We start from the raw sequence: 21,471 nt of genomic DNA on the forward strand, positions 1-21,471 counted from the left end.
AAGGCAGGTTCAATCAGAGTGATCTCTTAATGGAGTACTCCCATCTCCGCTACAGCTCTAAGCAGTCTAGATTGTTCAAGCTTCTTTTCAGGCAGAATTAATAAGATGAACAGTAGTCTTGCCCCATGTCTTCCACAGGAACAAGAAGAACCTTTATGGCTACTAATTTAATACACATTTTAAAATTTATTTTTGCAGTATTAATGCTACTACTCTGTGGCAATGCAGCATCCAGCTTGTGAATCATGACTTGTCCTCTTCTTCACACTTGCACAAGATGAAAAGGCAAGTGACCTTTTCAAATGTGTAAAAGTTCCTTCTTTCGCCCAAATATTATTTAAAACACAGAAAAAGCACTAGTCCAGGTAGGAAGAAAATCTATCCCATATGAGATGGTAAATTAGATTTCCTCCACAGCCCCAGGATGTTGTTTTGCCCTCCAGAACCTTAAAGGGAATTTGTCACCTGATTAAAACACTTTTTGTTTTGTTAATCAGAGGCTCTATGCCTGATTTATGATACTTTTTCTTAATAAGCCAAATAGGCCTTTGATGCTTGTTCTGACCTCAGATGCAAATCCAATTATTTCTGTGTGTTTATCAGTTTAGACATTGCACTTTACCTGTGTTGTATTTCATCTGCATTATATTGTGTGGTAACAGCACCATCTACTGGTGAGTTTGTGCGTGTATTTTGTTTGCCTCAGTTCCCAGTGCATTATGGGTACTTATTGGTTCTTTGTGTCTTGAGCTGGTTTAAAAGCAACCACCATTTTATGTCTGTGTGAGAAGCCACTCTCTCACTTGTTTTCCTGCTCCTCATCTGTTTTTACAGCCTGTTACAAGCATATTCACTATGTGACATTACACTGTAGTTTATTATATGTTTCTTGTATTTGATAGCTTATTGTCATTGCATTACCTCAAGTACTGTATGTATAGCAGATATTCTGTATTCATGTACTTTGAATATTTATGTTCTGAAATACTACGGTTTTATTCTGTAGTTTCACCTTTCCTGTCACAGTCTACTAGCAATAAAGAGAAGGTTAAAAGCTCCACTGCCTATTTTCTTAAGAAGACAGGCGGTTTAGCTACATGTCAGATTACACACCGTGCTAACGTGTATGAGGACAGTATAATGCTCATTTCTGTGACCAGCCCCTCCCTTACTGCTTTCCCACCGCCTAGCCCGTCAATCAAAGCAACCAGGGAGGGGCTAGCCACAGAAATGAGTGGAGCTTGCATATTACATATAATATACACTGAAGAACAGAAGTATTTGAACACCCTGCGATTTTGCAAGTTCTCCCACTAAGAAATCATGGAGGGGGTCTGAAATTCACATTGTAGGTGCATTCCCACTCAGAGACAGAATAGAATAAAAAAATAATAATAATAATTATATATATATATATATATATATATATATATATATATATATATATATACACACACACATACATACACATATATACACAGTACAGTACAGACCAAAAGTTTGGACACACCTTCTCATTCAAAGAGTTTTCTTTATTTTCATGACTATGAAAATTGTAGATTCACACTGAAGGCATCAAAACTATGAATTAACACATGTGGAATTATATACATAACAAAAAAGTGTGAAACAACTGAAAATAGGTCATATTCTAGGTTCTTCAAAGTAGCCACATTTTGCTTTGATTACTGCTTTGCACACTCTTGGCATTCTCTTGATGAGCTTCAAGAGGTAGTCACCTGAAATGGTCTTCCAACAGTCTTGAAGGAGTTCCCAGAGATGCTTAGCACTTGTTGGCCCTTTTGCCTTCACTCTGCAGTCCAGCTCACCCCAAACCATCTCGATTGGGTTCAGGTCCGGTGACTGTGGAGGCCAGGTCATCTGGCACAGCACCCCATCACTCTCCTTCATGGTCAAATAGCCCTTACACAGCCTGGAGGTGTGTTTGGGGTCATTGTCCTGTTGAAAAATAAATGATGGTCCAACTAAACGCAAACCGGATGGAATATCATGCCGCTGCAAGATGATGTGGTAGCCATGTCGGTTCAGTATGCCTTCAATTTTGAATAAATCCCCAACAGTGTCACCAGCAAAGCACCCCCACACCATCACACCTCCTCCTCCATGCTTCACGGTGGGAACCAGGCATGTAGAGTCCATCCGTTCACCTTTTCTGCATCGCACAAAGACACGGTGGTTGGAACCAAAGATCTCAAATTTGGACTCATCAGACCAAAGCACAGATTTCCACTGGTCTAATGTCCATTCCTTGTGTTCTTTAGCCCAAACAAGTCTCTTCTGTTTGTTGCCTGTCCTTAGCAGTGGTTTCCTAGCAGATATTCTACCATGAAGGCCTGATTCACACAGTCTCCTCTTAACAGTTGTTCTAGAGATGTGTCTGCTGCTAGAACTCTGTGTGGCATTGACCTGGTCTCTAATCTGAGCTGCTGTTAACCTGCGATTTCTGAGGCTGGTGACTCAGGTGAACTTATCCCCCGCAGCAGAGGTGACTCTTGGTCTTGGTCTTCCTTTCCTGGGGCGGTCCGCATGTGAGCCAGTTTCTTTGTAGCGCTTGATGGTTTTTGTGACTGCACTTGGGGATGAAGCTGGATGAAATGCATTCAAGTGCAGCACGCGTCTCTCTATCCTGTTGAATTGATGAATTTAATATAGCCAAGTGGTTTTATTGTGATTTTAAAATGCACTTGCACTTTTTTATAATATGAGATTGTTCTTGTATACTTTGATTGGAAGCTGCACTTTATTGGCACAAGCACTTTTTTATACAAAGACGCATGAGAATATACACTCACCTAAAGAATTATTAGGAACACCTGTTCTATTTCTCATTAATGCGATTATCTAATCAACCAATCACATGGCAGTTGCTTCAATGCATGTAGGGTTGTTGTCCTGGTCAAGACAATCTCCTGAACTCCAAACTGAATGTCAGAATGGAAAAGAAAGGGGAGTTAAGCAATTTTGAGCGTGGCATGGTTGTGGGATTTTCACGCACAACCGTTTCTAGGGTTTACAAAGAATGGTGTGAAAAGGGAAAAACATCCAGTATGCTGCAGTCCTGTGGGCGAAAACGCCTTGTTGATGATAGAGGTCAGAGGAGAATGGGCCGACTGATTCAAGCTGATAGAAGAGCAACGTTGACTGAAATAACCACTCGTTACAACCGAGGTATGCAGCAAAGCATTTGTGAAGCCACAACACGCACAAGCTTGAGGCGGATGGGCTACAACAGCAGAAGACCCCACCGGGTACCACTCATCTCCACTACAAATAGGAAAAAGAGACTACAATTTGCACAAGCTCACCAAAATTAGACTGTTGAAGACTGGAAAAATGGTTTCTTGAACATGACAATGAGTTCACTGTACTAAAATGGCCCCACAGTCACCAGATCTCAACCCAATAGAGCATCTTTGGGATGTGGTGGAACAGGAGCTTCGTGCCCTGGATGTGCATCCCTCAAATCTCCATCAACTGCAAGATGCTATCCTATCAATATGGGCCAACATTTCTAAAGCATGCTATCAGCACCTTGTTGAATCAATGCCACGTAGAATTAAGGCAGTTCTGAAGGCAAAAGGGGGTCCAACACCATATTAGTATGGTGTTCCTAATAATTCTTTAGCTGAGTGTATATCAAGATCACAATACAAGAAGATCCGTTGAAATATTGGAATGGAGCGAATTTTTATTTTATATCAGCTGTCACTAATTGTAATCACTTGATTAATTAATGTTGTACACATGTATTGAAAAGTTGGATATGTATTTAAATGCCAGCATGTTGTTGGTCTGTGCACTTGGCTTGAGAAGGATCCCGGAAGGGGATTGAAACGTTGCCTATTTTGTGTCACATGTGTGAATAAAGACACTGCGTTGTTTTTTACAAGAAGAGTGCTGCGTTTATTATTCCTTGAATATACAAGCCTATGGTCAAAGGCGAGGTGCTTGCACCTGATAACCTCTAAAGTGAGTGCTGCTGGATTTCATATATATTTATTAATAATAATAATAATAATAATTATAATAATAATAATAATAATAATAATAATAAATATTCAGGAAATCACATTGTATGATTTTTAAAGAATTTGTCTTGCACTGCTGAATATAAATATTTGAACACCTGAGAAAATCAGTGTTAATATTTGGTACAGAAGCCTTTGTTTGCAATTAGAGGTCAAACGTTTCCTGTAGCTCTTGACCAGTTTTGCACACACTGCAACAGGGATTTTGGCCCACTCCTCCACACAGATCACCTCTAGATTTGTCAGGTTTCGGGGCTGCCGATGAGCAACACCGGAGTTTCAGCTTCCTCCAAAGATGTTCTATTGACTTTAGGTATGCAGACTGGCTAGGCCACTCCAGAACCTTGATATGCTTCTTACGGAGCCACTCCTTGGTTATCCTGGCTGTGTGCTTCGGGTCGTTGTCATGTTGGAAGACCCAGCCACGACCCATCTTCAATCCTCTGACCGAGGGAAGGAGGTGGTTGCTCAAAAATCTCACAATAAATGGCCCCATTCATCCTCTCCTTAATACAGTACAGTCATTCTGTCCCCTTTGCAGAAAAGCACCCCCAAAGCATGATGTTACCACCCCCATGCTTCTCAGTAGGGTGTTTTTGGGATGCAACTCAACCTTCTTTTTCCTCCAAACACGATGAGTGAAGTTTAGACCAAAAAGTTCTACTTTGGTCTCATCTGACCACATGACTTTTTCCTATGCCTCCTCTGGATCATCCAGATGGTCATTAGCAAACTTCAGACGGGCCTGGACATGTGATGACTTGAGCAGGGGAACCTTCCGTGCAATGCATGATTTGAAACCATGACGGTGTAGTGTTCTACCGACAGTGACCTTTGAAACTATGGCCCCAGCTTTCTTCATGTCATTGACCAGCTCCTCACTTGTAGTTCTGGGCTGATTCCTCACCTTTCTTATCAGTGATACCCCACGAGGTGAGATCTTGCATAGAGCCCCAGTCCGAAGGAGACCGACAGTCATCTTTAGCCTCTTCCATTTTCTAACGATTGCTCCAACAGTTGATCTATTTTCACCAAGCTGCTTGGCAATTGCGCCGTAGTCCTTTGCAGCCTTGTGGAGGTCCACAATTTTGTCTCTGGTGTCTTGACCGCTCTTTGGTCTTGCCCATTGTAGTAGTTGGAGTCTGACTGACTGTGGGGTGAATAAGGGTCTTTAAAGAGCTCAGACAGGTGCTACTAAGTTAGATTAATGAGTGGAGTAGAGGTGGACTTTTTAAAGACACAGTAACAGGTCTTTGAGAGACAGAATTCTTGCCGTGCAAGACAAATAAATTCTTTAAAAATCATCCAATTTGATTTCCTGAATAAAAATAAATAAAAAATTGTATTCTGTCTCAGAGTGGGAATGCACCTACAATGCCAATTTCAGACCCCTCCTTTAATTTTTAAATGGGAGAACTTGCTAAATCGCAGGGTGTTCAAATACTTCTGTTCCTCAATGTATAGATGTGTGACTCTGTTACCCACCCATTGTGCTATTACCAAATAGCATACATATACTTACATTGGGAAATCTTCCATCTATCAGTATGGTTTCACATGGGTCACCAGTGCCACAGATTGCTAAGTGCGGATGGTATATCTGTAATGACAATCATTAGAATACTGTCACAGTGCTCTACAACGAGAAAGGTACTGACTATGATTGTTTAAAGTGTATGACCATCTCTTCATAAAGCCATATTTTCATCATTTAAAGGAGGACCTTTTATTACAATAAAAAAATCTAAACCAAGTATGCTGACATGGAGAGCGGCGCCCAGGGATCTCCCTGCACTTACTATATTATCCCTGGGCGCCGCTCCGTTCTCCCGGTATCTTCAGATTTTCAGCTCAACTGGGAGGAGCCTGCTCTAGTACTCCTGGGCCTCTCCTTCTCCCAGGCTGTAACGCTGGCCAATTGCAGCGCTCAGCTGATAGCCTGGGAGAAAAGAACCTCTCAGGTTATGAGCTGAGCGCTGCGATTGGCCAGCGCTACAGCCTGGGAGAAGGAGACGCCCAGGAGAACTAGAGCAGGCTTCTCCCAGTTGATCCAAAAATCTGAAGATACCGGAGCCTATACCGGGAGAACGGAGCAGCGCCCAGGGATAATAGTAAGTGCAGGGAGATCCCTGGGAGCCGCTCTCCATGTCTGCATACCTAGTTTTGATTTTTTTAATTGTAGTGAAAGGTCCTCTTTAAATTCATTCTGTAAACTTACGTAAAGCTGGGTACCACTGGGACTTCCATGATCACAAGAACAGGGCCCCTATAAACCATGGAGCCCCCCCAAAAAACTGTTATCCTGGATCAACTTGCAGACTAACCGGCTGAACTGCATCGACAAATGTCTTTTTTCAGCCTTATAAACGATGTTACTAAAATGGAGCAGCTGCATGTAAGCCTGACTAACCACTCCATTCATTTAGAGGAGATGGGGGATAAGTTCAATTATATACACATGTAAATCACTCCAGTTAAAGGGCAGCAGATTTGTACCTACAAAACTGGCTGACCTGTTACTTAGAAGCTGAAGGCATCTGTGTTGGTCCCATGTTCTTATGTGCCCACATTGCTGAGAAAAATGAAGTTTTAATATATGAAATTGAGTCTCTAGGAGCAATGGGGGCTTTGTTGTCACCCCTACAGGCTCTGCTCTCTCAGCACTTTGATTGATAGGTCCAGGCAGTGTCATCATTGCCTGACCCTGTCAAAGTGCAGAGGGTGCGGCAGTTGCATAGAAAGTGGAGCCTCTAGGTGTATTGACAACATGGGACCACATGGCCTTCTATAGGCAGCAGCTGCAATCTGATCTCTCAGTGTACAGTCTCCTTTGCACAGCTTTTATCACTAAATTCAGAATGATTGACGAAGGAGGAAGAGCAAGGAGTCTGACAAGTAGAGAAAGAAGCATTTTTCTTAAATAGGATATATTACAAAGGTTCTGATCTTTACTTCTACTATTGATTTATGGAGAAAAACTGTAGCTACCCTTTAAAATATATCAATGACAAGCAGAAAATATTACATCCCTGGGGTCCTCTGGTTTCTCATATGTTGCGTTACAGGTATTTTATGTGCAAGTATTAAATCTTCTATTTCACTGTCTAAACTGTTTAGAGGAACACAAACAATGTAAAAGGTCCAGAAACAGTAAGCAATGGACAAGTAAGGGTGCCTTCACAGGGCATATTCTCTGCCCATAATGGGTGCGGATGATATGCAACTTGATCAATGCTCATTAATACTTTCATTTTCACTGGTAAATGTTATGAGGCAGGTGAACAATTGATTGCTAATGCAATCGCACACACTGCCCTTCTATCATATCCTTTCTATATTATGTCGGCAGCATATCCCAATTACATGGGGAGAAGTGCTGTAGACAAAGTAGCATATTTTATCCCTGCATAAAAGATCTGCTCAGCCAACAAATGAGTTTGCTTCTTTTTCACCTGATCGGTAGGATGTTTATGAGTTAATGATTAGTAATGAACATTGTAAAAGGGCCTTAAGTGAATTTACACTTTTGTTCTGGTTTGTAAGCGACTTGTGAAATATATGACTGAGCAAAACATTGTGTTGATGATAGAAAGTTACAAAGACAAACATCTACTAAACTAGATAAAAGTGTAAAAGGTTATAGTACAGGAAGTGTACATCAAATAAAAAACCGGCAATTTGAATCATGGCAAAAAAAATGCATATGACAATTCCTATCTCCACTATTCCACATTGAAAGAGTGGCCATTTTATTACCAGCAGTTAATTATAATTGTCCTACCAGCTCCACTGCTTTTTGTGAGGCCCAGGCACCATATCCACATACTACTATGTGGCTGTAGCCTTCATATCTGCATAGTAATTACCACTTGCAACAAACTGGAGATGCAACTCTTCTGCTGTCACAGGTAGTTCAATGTTACCATAGATTTCCTGCTAAACTGCAGCATCACTCCTCACATACGGAGCAATGCGGATAAGAAGTATATATTTGAGAATCACTGTGTATCCAGTTACCGGATATTCATGCGCATATAAAGAAAACTTGGTGTAAAGAATCATCTTGGTAAAGCTCTGACAGCGCTGCCAAGCAGAATCTGTCTTCAGCATTTACTGAGCGCTGAAGTTGCCTGGGTGTGACATACAGAGGCTTCCAGCCGCCTCTTATCACTAGCTCAGTCCCTGATATTGGACATGTGGCCCAACTATCACTGCCCATCTGACTAGTTATACACCGGGATCTACAGCGCTCAGTAAAACGCTGAAGACAGACTCTCCTTAGCAATGCTGTTAGAGCTTTACCAAGACTTTTGTTTTAAACTGAAACAATTATACTTAGATTATTTAACAGCCAACCTTTTCATTGTGTTTGATAGGCCTACAGATTTTATTTTAATTTTGTTAAAGCTATAATATCCTAAAGCAAGATAGACCTGATGTTTGTCTGTGTTGGCACAGTTTAAGCATGAGATTTTAATGAAGTCTTTCATAACGATACATAATTACCTTCTACAGTGTCGGACTGGGGTGCCTAGTGCCCATCAGTAAAATTTATTTTGGGGGCCCACCATACAGATACATTCATTACCTGCTCACACAGCAGCAAGATGCTACCAGATGATTGAATATGGGGGTCCCTGCAGCAACTTTGAGAAGGTAGGTCCTGGGGAAAAGAGGACACTGGCAGCTTTCCTCTATACCTAGAAGTCATCTCAATTCTGATAGTGTCTATAATAATAAGCTGGGGAGTTTCTTCAATAATCTATCAAGTTTGTTATATGAACATGGGCTGGTTGAGGTGCTGTACATTGAATATATGTATGTAGTGGAGCAAGTCTACTGTGTTATGTGCCACTTGTACAGGGAGGGGGGTGGGGGGGTTGAAGGCTAGGGGACCACCGGGGGATTCACCTGTACCCATGTGGGCCAGTGCGAGCATGACCTTCTACCAATATTGGTTTAATTAGATCAAACACATTTCTATTTGACAAAACATTTATATCTGATGAATGAGTGACCAAATGGAGTATAATATATATATATTTATAAAAATAGTAACATTTAAAAATTGTCTAACTCCTAGCTAATAATACTTACTGTACACCGAAAGAGGTTGCCCCATCACGGCAGTCAACAGGATAGGTGATAAGTATTTGATCAGTTGGGCTCTGACTACTGGGACCTCCACCAATCATGAGAATGTGTATCCCCTAGTGAGTAGACAGACGGACACCTACACTGGCTGCCGTTCCATTAATCTTTATGAGACTTACAGAAACAGCACTCTGCTGTCTCCAGCAAAAATAAAAGGCGCGGCAACAAGCATGTGTGACTGTTACTTCATCCACTCCTTGGATTTCCATTCTCATGAATGATGGGAGTTCCAGCGATGAGAGACCAGAAACGTATCAATTCTGTTGATAGGTGAGAAGATGTTATGGTGGGACAACTCCTTTAACCCATATGTGCAGGAATTGTATGGAGAATCTGAGCCATACACAGTGGCTACCAACTGTGTTCTACAGTGGACACCTAAAGAGGCTGGATCAGACTCAGATCCTGGCTGTTTTAAACTTCAGTTGCTGTGGTCATGAGCGATCCTAGCATCTCAGTGGTTCAACAGGAGATGGGGGCTCCCTCTGTTCCCTCGTTTCCCCCAGGGAGTAATAGGATGCCAAGGCACAGTCATGCTAGAACACAAAACAAGCTTTTCTCTAACTTTTTCTACAAAGCTGGAAGCATACAATTTCTTTCCCTGGAACTAACAGGGCTAGGCCAACCCCTGAAAAATAACCTCATAGCATTATCCCTCCCCAGACTTTAACTTTGGCACAATGCAGTCAGGCAATGTTATCCCGGCATTCACCAAATCCAGACTCCTATCACTCCACAGAACACATTTCCACTGCTCCAGAGACCAGTGGGTCTTGCACCACTATATTTGACGCTTGTTGATGTAACCCCAGGTCATGAAGCTTCCCGCACACAGGTCATGAAGCTTCCCGCACACAGTGTTTTTGCTGATGTTTGGAGCTCTGCAGTCAGTCAGCAGAGTGTTGGTGACTTTTATGCACTATGCGCCTCGGCAATTGGCAACTCCGCTCTGTAACTTTGCGTGCCTGCCACTTTGTGGCCGAGTTGCTGTGGTTCCTAAACACTTCCACTTTACAATACTACTCACAGCTGACAACAAAATATCTAGGAGGGGAGAAATTTCATGAACTGACTTGTTGAAACAGTGGCGACCTATTACAGGACCACGCTGGAATTCAGTGAGCTCTTTAACCTCCCTGGCGGTATGATTATGTCAGAAATTTTGTACCAAAAGTGGTACAATTTTTTGCATTAAATTTGGTGTTATGTATTGTAGGCTTGCAATTCTTAGTAATTAATTACTTAAACCTGACCAAACAAGGCTTTAGTAGACATCCCAGATGTGATAAAGTTTCAAAGACAAAATCATGAATTATAATCTAATAAATAATATAATTTTATTTAATAATGTAATAAAAATAATTAAATTTGTCAAACACAGAAAATTCAATAAACATCCCGAGTGTGAAATTTTGAAACATGGGACTGCACAAAGTCAGACGTCACAATCAGGACAATGGAACCTGGTTTCTTTTCGGACTTTCTTTCTATTGCCATCTCTCTTTGAGCAGCAAACCACGCACATCCTGGTAGGTGCTGCCTTTTTTTGCGGTTAGCGGGATGAAGTCGATAAAGTGGCGACCAGTCAGGCGTTCTGGGTTGACAACGTCAATAGCACGACGTCCAGGTCTGTTCACAGCTACTGATGGCGTCTGGTGGTTGACAAAAATCCGCTCAACCACCTTCCATATAAAGTCAGAATGAACAAGAGGCTTGTCACTCTTTGCTCTGTACAGGATATATGCATTCCAAAAGGCATTGTTCCAGAAGATGCCTGAAGATCTTCTTATAATATTTTTTTTGCTGTTTGCGCATAGCCGGATAAAATGTCATTGCCTGATCGGCTCTGTCGACACCTCCTATGGTATTATTATAGTCTATCACGACTTGTGGCTTCAGCACATCTTTCCCACCTTTTGTGTGGACCATGGCAGTAGAGGTATTGTGCACAGTACTCATGAGACACACATCCTTCTTGTCTCGCCATCGCATTGCCATCATCTTACCCTTCTGCCAGGCAACCATTTCTCCAGTTTTGAGTTTTTTCTTGGCAAACATAGATGGCATGTCACGCCGGTTAGGCCTAATGGTACCATATGCATCAGTCTTGTTTTATAGCAAAACCTCATACAGTTCCGGAGACGTGTAGAAATTGTCCGTGGTCACACAATATCCCTGGTTCAGCAATGGCTCCAGCAGTCAAAGGACAGATGATGTGGCCATCCCATAGCCGCTGTACCTGGGGTTGAACTTTGTGCCTTTACCGGTGTAAATGACCGAATTCCAGATGTACCCAGTGGATGACCCGCACAGCATGTAGGATTTGATGCCAAACCGCGCTCTTTTGGATGCTATGTACTGTATCCAGCTTAGGCGTCCCTTGTAGGCCATCAAACTTTCATCTACGCTGACGTCCCTTTCTGGCACATAGGTCCGCTGGAAATTGGTCACAATAATTTGCCATACCTCCCAGATTTTTTTTTGTTTGGGCGCAGGATGCATGGCCTTATCAAATTCTTCATTGTTCGTGAAGTGGAAATACTTCATGATGAGGGAAAACCGGTATTCTGACATCACGGTGCCAAAAAATGGAGTTGCCAGTAACTTATTGGTGGTCCAGTACCATTTCTGGAGCTGTTTCCCCATCACCCCCTGAAGAATGAGGAGTCCCAGAAACTGCCACATGTCCTCTTTGGTCAACGGTTCCCACTTTCTGCTTCTGGAAAAGTGGCATGCAGCGTAGCGGATTGCTGCTCTTGGTAGCGATTTGTCTCCGTGACAATTTTTTCAATTACCTCCTCAGTGAGGAATAATTGCAGGTAAGCCAGAGGGTTGTCACGCTCAACATCTACCTTCATCCCAGGTGATCCAGTGAACAGGAATCTTGGGGGCGCTACCTGGTCCGTATCGCAATCAATAGGGAACGGAACCAGGAAGTCAGATGCCGGCCGGCGCTCACAGCGGAGGACATCGCCGGCAGAAGGTGAGGGGGGACTCTGCAATGTTACCCCGAACGTGACTCAGGGTTACCGCTCCTGGCAGCAAAAATTAACCCAGAGTCACGCTCGGGAATACCGCCAAGGAAGTTAAAAACCATCTATGAAAAATGGCGCCCTCTAAAGCCATGGCTAGGGGATGTATTTTATACACCTGTGGTAATGGGACTAAATGAAACACCTGAATGCAATGATTATGAGTGGTATCCCAATACTTTGTCCATACAGTATACCAGACATCCTCAAACTGCGGCCCTCCAGCTGTTGCAAAACTACAACTCCCAGTATGTCCGAACAGCCTACAGGTATCAGCCTTCAGCAGGGAATTTTGGTAGTTGTAGTTTAACAATAGCTGGAGGACCGCAGTTTGAGGATGCCTGCAGTATACCATGCATTGCCCCAGCTGCTGCAGAACTTCATGTCACTGCTAGTTTGCTGCTGAACATAATGTTCTCCATTCTGTATGTATATTTTGCTATGTATACTACTACAAAAGGATATACATTCTGTGCAAGAGCTGAAATACTGTGCACATAGAAAGATTCTGGAGAATTCTAAAATATGGAAAATGTGGATGAACTCTGTGGATTTACCTGGACTGGTCTTGAGAATAGTCACTTGAACAAGAACTACTTTATCTACATTTAAAATACTTTGAAAAAAGACCCAAGGGATTATATGGTTTCAAGATTAAAACAAGAGGATTAAAATGTATTCTTTTCCAGACTTAAAAATCCCTTCACAAAGTTCAAAAAGTGGCTAAAGCTTAATTAATTCAGAGACAGACATATGTAGTAAACTTGAATTTATTATTTAAAAAGGGACATTTCCATCAGATTTTATCACATTAACAACCTATGGGAATATTTACTTTTTTTTTAACTCACTCGATCTATTCTACTTCCTGGCTATTTAAAAGGGGCTGTCTCACTTCAGCAAATAGCATTTATTATGTAGACAACAATAATACCAGGCACTTACTAATGTATTGTGATTGTCTATATTGCCTCCTTTGCTGGCTTGATTCACTTTTCCATCACATTATACACTGCTTGTATCCAGGCGTTAGGGCCCCCTGCAGTCCAGCAGCAGTGGTCATGCTTGCACACTATAGGAGCCAGCCTCTGTGGTGGTTGGGACCAAGGGAGTGTGCATAGGCCAACACAAGTACGACCACTGCTGCTGGATTGCAGTGTGGTCGCAACTCCTGGAACTTCTTAAAATGTGTCAAATTCTCAGTGTGAAATATTTGGGTTTGCCCTAAAATGTATATCAAGTTCTGCCATAATATTGGTCAACTTCCAAGTTCAGTACACAGCATGCCAGGAGGAACAGAAGATGTACTCCAGGCTCCAACTTGAGATATTATGTGCTGGAATTCTGTTATCAGAAATTACCTCATATTATATTAATATAATAACTCCTTCTGCAAGATGGAGCAATCCAATAATAACCATGCCATGCTCTAGGCAGTACCAGCAGAAAGAAGGTGCCATTTACATGTATCTGTGGTCTGTCAATGGACAACTCAGAGAGACTGCCCCCTTGTGCTCACATACATTATAGCAACTCCTCTATGCATTATATCAGGCATCCTCAAACTGCGGCCCTCCAGCTGTTGCAAAACTAAAACTCCCAGCATGCCCGAACAGCCTACAGCAGGGCATTGTGGGAGTTGTAGTTTTACAACAGCTGGAGGGCCGCAGTTTCAGGATGCCTGATTATATAGTCGGAATGCTTAAAGAGACTGTCCAATTACATTAACTTATCCCCTATCCATGAGGCCACTTCATTCTACTCTTGCGGCTGCCAGAGATTTCTGAGCACCTGTACAGTAGCTACATAGAGTTAAAAAGAGAGGCAGCGCACATCAGTCTGCTGCTCAATTCAAATGGGGGAACACAGGTCCCTGTTCTGGGAAAGGTGGGGGCCCCAGAAAGAACCCATCACCACGAAATGCAGTGCAATCTGCAGCATATTATAGAGCAGTAGCCGCTGAGCAGACTGATATATGGTTTTGTGGGCAAAGATGCAGCAAAACTTGTAATTTATACATTTCAATCTCAGCTTTTTCTGAGTTAAGTTGTACACGGGGGCCATTTTTTTTATCAGTCATTGATAGCACTCCCTGTGTATCCTTTTACACAGGCCGATTTAGCAGGTTAACAGAAACAAAGAAAATGCCTATAAATGCCTAATTGTAAGGCAGATGAGCGCTGCATTTACATGGAAAACATGTTTTTGGATGAGGGGACCTTCTCTGACCTACAATTACATAGACAACCTTCTTGTCTGATCTGCTTCTCTGCCCCTCACTTGGGAATTTATCACAGGCCAGCAATTTATAGGCCGAAGGATGCACTTAAAGGGGTATTCCCATCATATACAATGGGAGCATATCGCTAGAATATACCCCCATTGTCTGATAGGTGCGGGTCCCACCTAAAGGGAGAACGGAGCGGGGAGAGCTGTGGCTGGAGGACCCCAGATTTCCCGGGTCCGTCCACCACCAAGCGCTCCTCCCATACGAGTGAATGGGAGCGCACCGCGCACTCGCAGCCCCTGCTCCCATTGCCGAGGCACCATTGAAATGAATGAATGGAGGGCAGCGGTACATGCGCAGTGCGCCCTCCATTTATTGCCCCGCTCCGTTCGCGTTGTAGGTGCGGGTCCCAGAGGTGGGATCCACACCCATCAGAAAATGGGGGCATAGCCTAGCGATATGCTCCCATCGTATGTGATGGGAAAACCCCTTTAAGGTATGAGGAGACACACAAATGTTTTGCACACCTCCTCAGGGGAAAACCGCTATGAGGAACACATTAGTGGTAAGACACACTGGGGCATATTTACTAATGGTGTTGCACTTGACACTGTCTATAAGAATAATTTAAAGTATTAGAATAGAATTTGTTGGTACTCCAAAAGTCCATGCGCCAGAATTTTGTGCACCAAAAAACTGCAGTTAAGTTTTCTGGTGCACGGAGGCACATGTAGGGCACTTTCCCTTTCCCACAAAGCTACACGTCCTTGTTGGACAAAGTGTGAAGTGCTAAGAAAAGTGTGTAAAACAGCATGCACAACAGTTTTTGGCGCAAAATTAACTCTACCCCACTGTGTGCAAAAATGCGCCAAAAAAAACCAACAAACACATGAACCTATTGCATGGTGTAAATCCAGAGCCATATTCATGTGTGTAAGGACACTAATAGAGGTATTACCTATCATTGTAGTCCTGCTGGAGATTATAATAAGATGTGATGAGAAGTCACAGAACAGAAGATACTTTCTTCTCTGCAGAATCTCTCAAGCTCTGTCAGTTAGGATGGGAACAGTCAGTGGACAGCCATTTTCAGGTCCCTCCAAAGATGTTTGATTGGGGTCAAGTCTGGGCTCTGGCTGGGCCACTCAAGGACAATCAAAGCCACTCCTTTGCTTTCTTGGATGTGTGCTTAGGGTCATTGTCTTGTTGGGTAGGTGAACCATTGGGCAGGTTATGAGCAGTGCCTGGTGGACTATATCCACTGTGTAGTTTCCAGCACCAGTGTACTGCAGCTCAGCTACTATTCACTTGAATGAGGGCTGAGCAGTCATTCCCCAGCTTGGCCACTGTACAGTGGATGGAGCCTTCTGCTTCTGTGCACTGCATAGTTTCTGGCACCGGGGTCTGCCCAAACCATCTGATCAGTGGTGATGTAATGTGCTGTATCCCCACCAATGTGATAGTCATGACCTATCCTGGTCCCAGAATAACCCTTTCAATGGCTTTTGTTGTGTTAAAGAGAAACAGTCATGAGGGCAACAAAACTGTGTACTTTACCCAGTTCCCGATGGCTTCTTGAGCATTCATTTATTTATTTTTTGTAGCCCACCCTATATGCTGATGGGGGTAGTTTCTCACAGTGGCAGCAACCACATCCTGTCTTCTGCTGGAGTCTTCTACATCACTCTAAGCCTGTCCACTTATTATGGTCAGAACGGTCTGGCCCAGCTTTGCCAAGGAAGAGGGGTTAGCACTTACCTGAATGCTCTCCTTTGCCTCCAATGTGTGATGCATCCCCTATTAGCTGGATTGTGTTACCTTCTCTAACCAGGCAATCTAGACCATGCTGTATGAAGAGTTCCTTCCAGCCTGCCCTGCCAATAACATCGGAGGACGCCTGGACAGGGAAGACAAAATGCCAAACTCTAGGCAGCGGGTATACAGAGCACAGTGGATGCTGAGAAGCTGCAGAAGGGCATTCAAGAAAATGAAAAAACTCCTGTTGCTGGGCTCAGACCACTGACTCTCTCCAAGATGAGTGGACAGCATCAGAGCCATGCAAAAAACTCAAACTTAGGGGAACAAGATGTAATTGCCATCCACTGGGCAAATCACTATCAATTAGTGAAAGTTTGTTAGCCCGCATAGTGTCAAGTGAACGTTTGCTGCATCTGTAGATAAGCTCAAAATGTCGGAAAGATCCCTTTAAAAAAATGCAGCTTATACCACTGCAAGATAATCTAACTCCCTCATATAAAGAAATATCCACAATAAACAGAAAGTCATTTTTATTAGAAGTTGGATATATGATTGTGCGCAATTTAAGTAACAGGTATGAATTCAGGTGGAAGACTGTTACTGTGCCTGCATGTCTATCTAGCCTTGCGGCTGAGCCAATAGGTGTTGAATTGCCTAGGGAATTCCAATAAATGAGTTGTGTGTGTAAACACGTGGGTAGCACACCTTATGACACAGACCTCGCTCATTCTGCACCGCTGACTTATTGTGAAGGAATGACAGGCTATGTTATGGTATCCTGCCCTATTTATAAACCCGCCGAGTGCAGCCTGCCATCCGCTACTGTCCCTAAAGGAAGCAGCACCTGGAGGGGGAGCCAGACCCTGGACCAAAGAGAACAAAACATCAAAGTCTTCTACACACATGAGAACAATGGAAAACATGAAGATATATTCATGACTAAGCAGTCTTACCACGCTGACAACCTGGCAGCGGTGTGGAGGTGGCATCGTGGCCATTACCACAAGAAGAACAATCTGCAGAAATAAAACAAGTACATGTAAGGCGTGTGAATCCTTCCGGATAAAAGCCATTGCACACAAGACAAAGGTAGAAGTTATTAGAGGACTTGCATTCATATTATTTGTGGGTGCAAGCGGTAACTTTAGCATTCCAGAGATGGAATAGAGAATAAATAGAGAATAAAGCGTGCCCCCTCAGTCTCCAGCACTGGCAGCATGCCCCCCTCCTATACAGCTGACAGCGTGCCCCCCCTACTATACAGCTGGCAGCGTGCCCCCCCTCCTATACAGCTGGCAGCGTGCCCCCCCCCTCCTATACAGCTGGCAGCGTGCCCCCCCCTCCTATACAGCTGGCAGCGTGCCCCCTCAGTCTCCAGCACTGGCAGCATGCCCCCCTCCTATACAGCTGGCAGCGTGCCCCCCCTCCTATACAGCTGGCAGCGTGCCCCCCCCTCCTATACAGCTGGCAGCGTGCCCCCCCCCTCCTATACAGCTGGCAGCGTGCCCCCCCCTCCTATACAGCTGGCAGCGTGCCCCCCCCCCTCCTATACAGCTGGCAGCGTGCCCCCCCCTCCTATACAGCTGGCAGCGTGCCCCCCCCCCTCCTATACAGCTGGCAGCGTGCCCCCCCCTCCTATACAGCTGGCAGCGTGCCCCCCCTCCTATACAGCTGGCAGCGTGCCCCCCCTCCTATACAGCTGGCAGCGTGCCCCCCCCTCCTATACAGCTGGCAGCGTGCCCCCCCTCCTATACAGCTGGCAGCGTGCCCCCCCCTCCTATACAGCTGGCAGCGTGCCCCCCCCTCCTATACAGCTGGCAGCGTGCCCCCCCCCCTCCTATACAGCTGGCAGCGTGCCCCCCCCTCCTATACAGCTGGCAGCGTGCCCCCCCCCCTCCTATACAGCTGGCAGCGTGCCCCCCCTCCTATACAGCTGGCAGCGTGCCCCCCCCCTCCTATACAGCTGGCAGCGTGCCCCCCCCTCCTATACAGCTGGCAGCGTGCCCCCCCTCCTATACAGCTGGCAGCGTGCCCCCCCCTCCTATACAGCTGGCAGCGTGCCCCCCCCTCCTATACAGCTGGCAGCGTGCCCCCCCCTCCTATACAGCTGGCAGCGTGCCCCCCCCTCCTATACAGCTGGCAGCGTGCCCCCCCCTCCTATACAGCTGGCAGCGTGCCCCCCCCTCCTATACAGCTGGCAGCGTGCCCCCCCCCTCCTATACAGCTGGCAGCGTGCCCCCCCCTCCTATACAGCTGCAGCGTGCCCCCCCCTCCTATACAGCTGACAGCGTGCTCCCCCCTCCTATACAGCTGACAGAGTGCTCCCCCCTCCTATACAGCTGACAGCGTGCTCCCCCTCCTATACAGCTGACAGCGTGCTCCCCCCTCCTATACAGCTGACAGAGTGCTCCCCCCTCCTATACAGCTGACAGCGTGCTCCCCCCTCCTATACAGCTGACAGCGTGCTCCCCCCTCCTATACAGCTGACAGCGTGCTCCCCCCCTCCTATACAGCTGACAGCGTGCTCCCCCCTCCTATACAGCTGACAGCGTGCTCCCCCCTCCTATACAGCTGACAGCGTGCTCCCCCCTCCTATACAGCTGACAGCGTGCCCCCCCCCCTCCTATACAGCTGACAGCGTTCCCCCCCCCCTCCTATACAGCTGACAGCGTTCCCCCCCCCCCCCTCCTATACAGCTGACAGCGTTCCCCCTCCTATACAGCTGGCAGCGTGCCCCCCCCCCTCCTATACAGCTGGCAGCGTGCCCCCCCCTCCTATACAGCTGGCAGCGTGCCCCCCCTCCTATACAGCTGACAGCGTGCTCCCCCTCCTATACAGCTGGCAGCGTGCCCCCCCTCCTATACAGCTGGCAGCGTTCCCCCCCTCCTATACAGCTGGCAGCGTGCCCCCCACCACACGTCCTTGCAGAGCGGCTCTATTAATAGCCGCCTTCACAACTTTGAAGAGCATCCAGTGATTCACAGCCGGAATCAGCCAAAGCCCACCATTTTATTCCCCCCCCCGAGCCGCCGGCAGAACAATAGCCCCGTCCTCCTCCGGCTCCTGGGGGTTATTTAAGGAACCGTCCTCATAACTATTCAATGCGCCAAGGACGAGGACCGGAGGAACATGCCCGGCATTTACCGTCAGCCGGTCCTCCTACAGGGCTGAGGGGTAACCTCCTGCAGTATGACTGGACACCCATATAGCACATGCACAGTATAAAGCACATGCACAGTGTACGTGAGGTGACACCACAGCAGTAAGCCGGGGGTGACGTCACCCTGCAACTAGTGGCAGCCGGTAACGCCGCCAATGCCGCACCGGGCAGGACATGCAGAATGTGCACACTGGCTGGATACTCACAGGCAGACGGCTCAGCAGCTCAGTCCTCACTTCTACATACTTAGCAGCGAGGTGGCCGCACGGGCTGCATGCTGGGGCTTCTAGGAAGAAGAGGTGAAGCACTGAGGAGAGGGCTCGGCAGCCCGCCTCTCCTCAGTGCCCGTGTATTAATGAGCTAATTCTGAGGCTGGCTGGCCGGCTTCCCAGCGCCTCGGCTTGTGCTGCTGCTGCAGAGCCAGACTGCTTAGTCTGCAATAATCTGCAACTCAAAGTCCCCCACTGTCTGGCAGCCGGAGCCTCGCAGCCAATGGGGAGCAGTGGCGCCGCCTGCAGGCCGGCCCATCCCGGGGCTCAGCTCCGCCTCTGAGTGCTGCGGGTGTGGTACAGGGCCCCCCTCCACAGAAGTCCTCATATGATCCCATTCTGCACTGGGAGCAGCCCCTCCAGTCCGGGCGGCCGGTGATTGGAGCCTGGAAGCATCAGTTATGAGTACAGGGAGGCCGGTCCTGCTCCACCTTCAGAGGGAAGGGATTGGTTAGGAGCCCAGTCATGAACCCTCGCCAGGCTGCTGCACAGACGTGGCCGACTGCCAGGCGAGGGAGGGGGCATACTGTAATCAGAGACCTGCAACAGAGGTCGTCTGAGGCAACCGGGACGAGCGGCGGCCTTCCCTTTTTTGTGCATGTCTGTCGTGAGGGGGAAGTGGTGCACCCGCAGGCCTCCCTGTCACACCGGCAGATTACACACACATATACATATATATATGGTATCTAGTAATATCTATTATACAGCCGGAAATCTAGGACAAGGGGCAGACATTTTCCTGTCAGTAGCCTTGTGAGGGAACACTCCAACCTACAATGGCAGCTTTATAGGAAGACTCTATTCAGCTTCATGGCAAATAAGAGAGGATGGGGGATTTTGTGTCCAGGTCCCCGGCAGCAGAGCTATAGGGGCTGCAGAGGTTGCCCAGGAGTCTGAGGGGCCCAAAGACCCTTGTGCTACATAAGAGGACACTGGTATTATAGAAAGTGCATGCTGGTCTAGTTACACCTGTAGCTGGAGGGAAGCCGTTAGGTCAAGAGTTTGGCATGGGGGGCATTTCAATTTTTGCCACAGGCAGCGCAAAGGCTATGTGCTTCCCTGCCCAGAGGGAGTATGTCTACACAGTAGGCACTTGGTTTAGGCTACTTTCACACTTGCGCTTGATCGGATCCGTTCTGAACGGATCTGATCATATTAATGCAGACGGAGGCTCCGTTCAGTACGGATCCGTCTGCATTAATAACTTAGAAAAATTTCTAAGTCCGAAAGTAGCCTGAGAGGATCCGTTCAGACTTTCAATGTAAAGTCAATGGGGGACGGATCCGCTTGAAGATTGAGCCATATGGTGTCATCTTCAAGCGGATCCGTTCCCATTGACTTACATTGTAAGTCTGAACGGATCCGCTCGCCTCCGCACGGCCAGGCGGACAGCTGAACGCTGCAAGCAGCGTTCAGCTGTCCGCCTGGCCGCGCGGAGGCGAGCGGAGCGGAGGCTGAACGCCGCCAGACTGATGCAGTCTGAGCGGATCCGCTCCATTCAGACTGCATCAGGGCTGGACGGAGGCGTTCGGGTCCGCTCGTGAGCTCCTTCAAACGGAGCTCACGAGCGGACCGACGAACGCTAGTGTGAAAGTAGCCTTACGTTGGTTTTTTTCACAGAATTCACTTTCACCACAGACTGTTTGCTCACCTCAGCATTCACCTTTTTGCCCATTATATAAATCATATACAATTATCCCGGAGCTCTGTGGCCATAAACAGACTTTTGAGGAGTCTCCTAATATAGTATGGGGGGTACAGTGAAACCTCTTCAAGACAACCACCCAAATTGCATTGAAAAGTGGTCTTCATGTGGTGTGGT

General features: G+C 46.2%; 1 long non-coding RNA gene across 1 annotated transcript in view; it reads right to left on the bottom strand.

The window, feature by feature from the left end:
* Positions 1-19,858, bottom strand: part of LOC122924642 — a 30,418-nt gene extending 10,560 nt beyond the window's left edge. The window contains exons 1-3 of the long non-coding RNA XR_006387418.1: positions 19,587-19,858; positions 17,174-17,236; positions 5,572-5,649 (exon numbers count right to left, since the gene is read on the bottom strand). This is a non-coding gene — a long non-coding RNA (uncharacterized LOC122924642). The remainder of the gene's footprint in view (positions 1-5,571; positions 5,650-17,173; positions 17,237-19,586) is intronic.
* Positions 19,859-21,471: the final 1,613 nt, after the last annotated feature.

This window comes from Bufo gargarizans, chromosome 1 (genome assembly GCF_014858855.1).
Source record: "Bufo gargarizans isolate SCDJY-AF-19 chromosome 1, ASM1485885v1, whole genome shotgun sequence".
NCBI classification, from domain to species: Eukaryota; Metazoa; Chordata; class Amphibia; order Anura; family Bufonidae; genus Bufo; species Bufo gargarizans.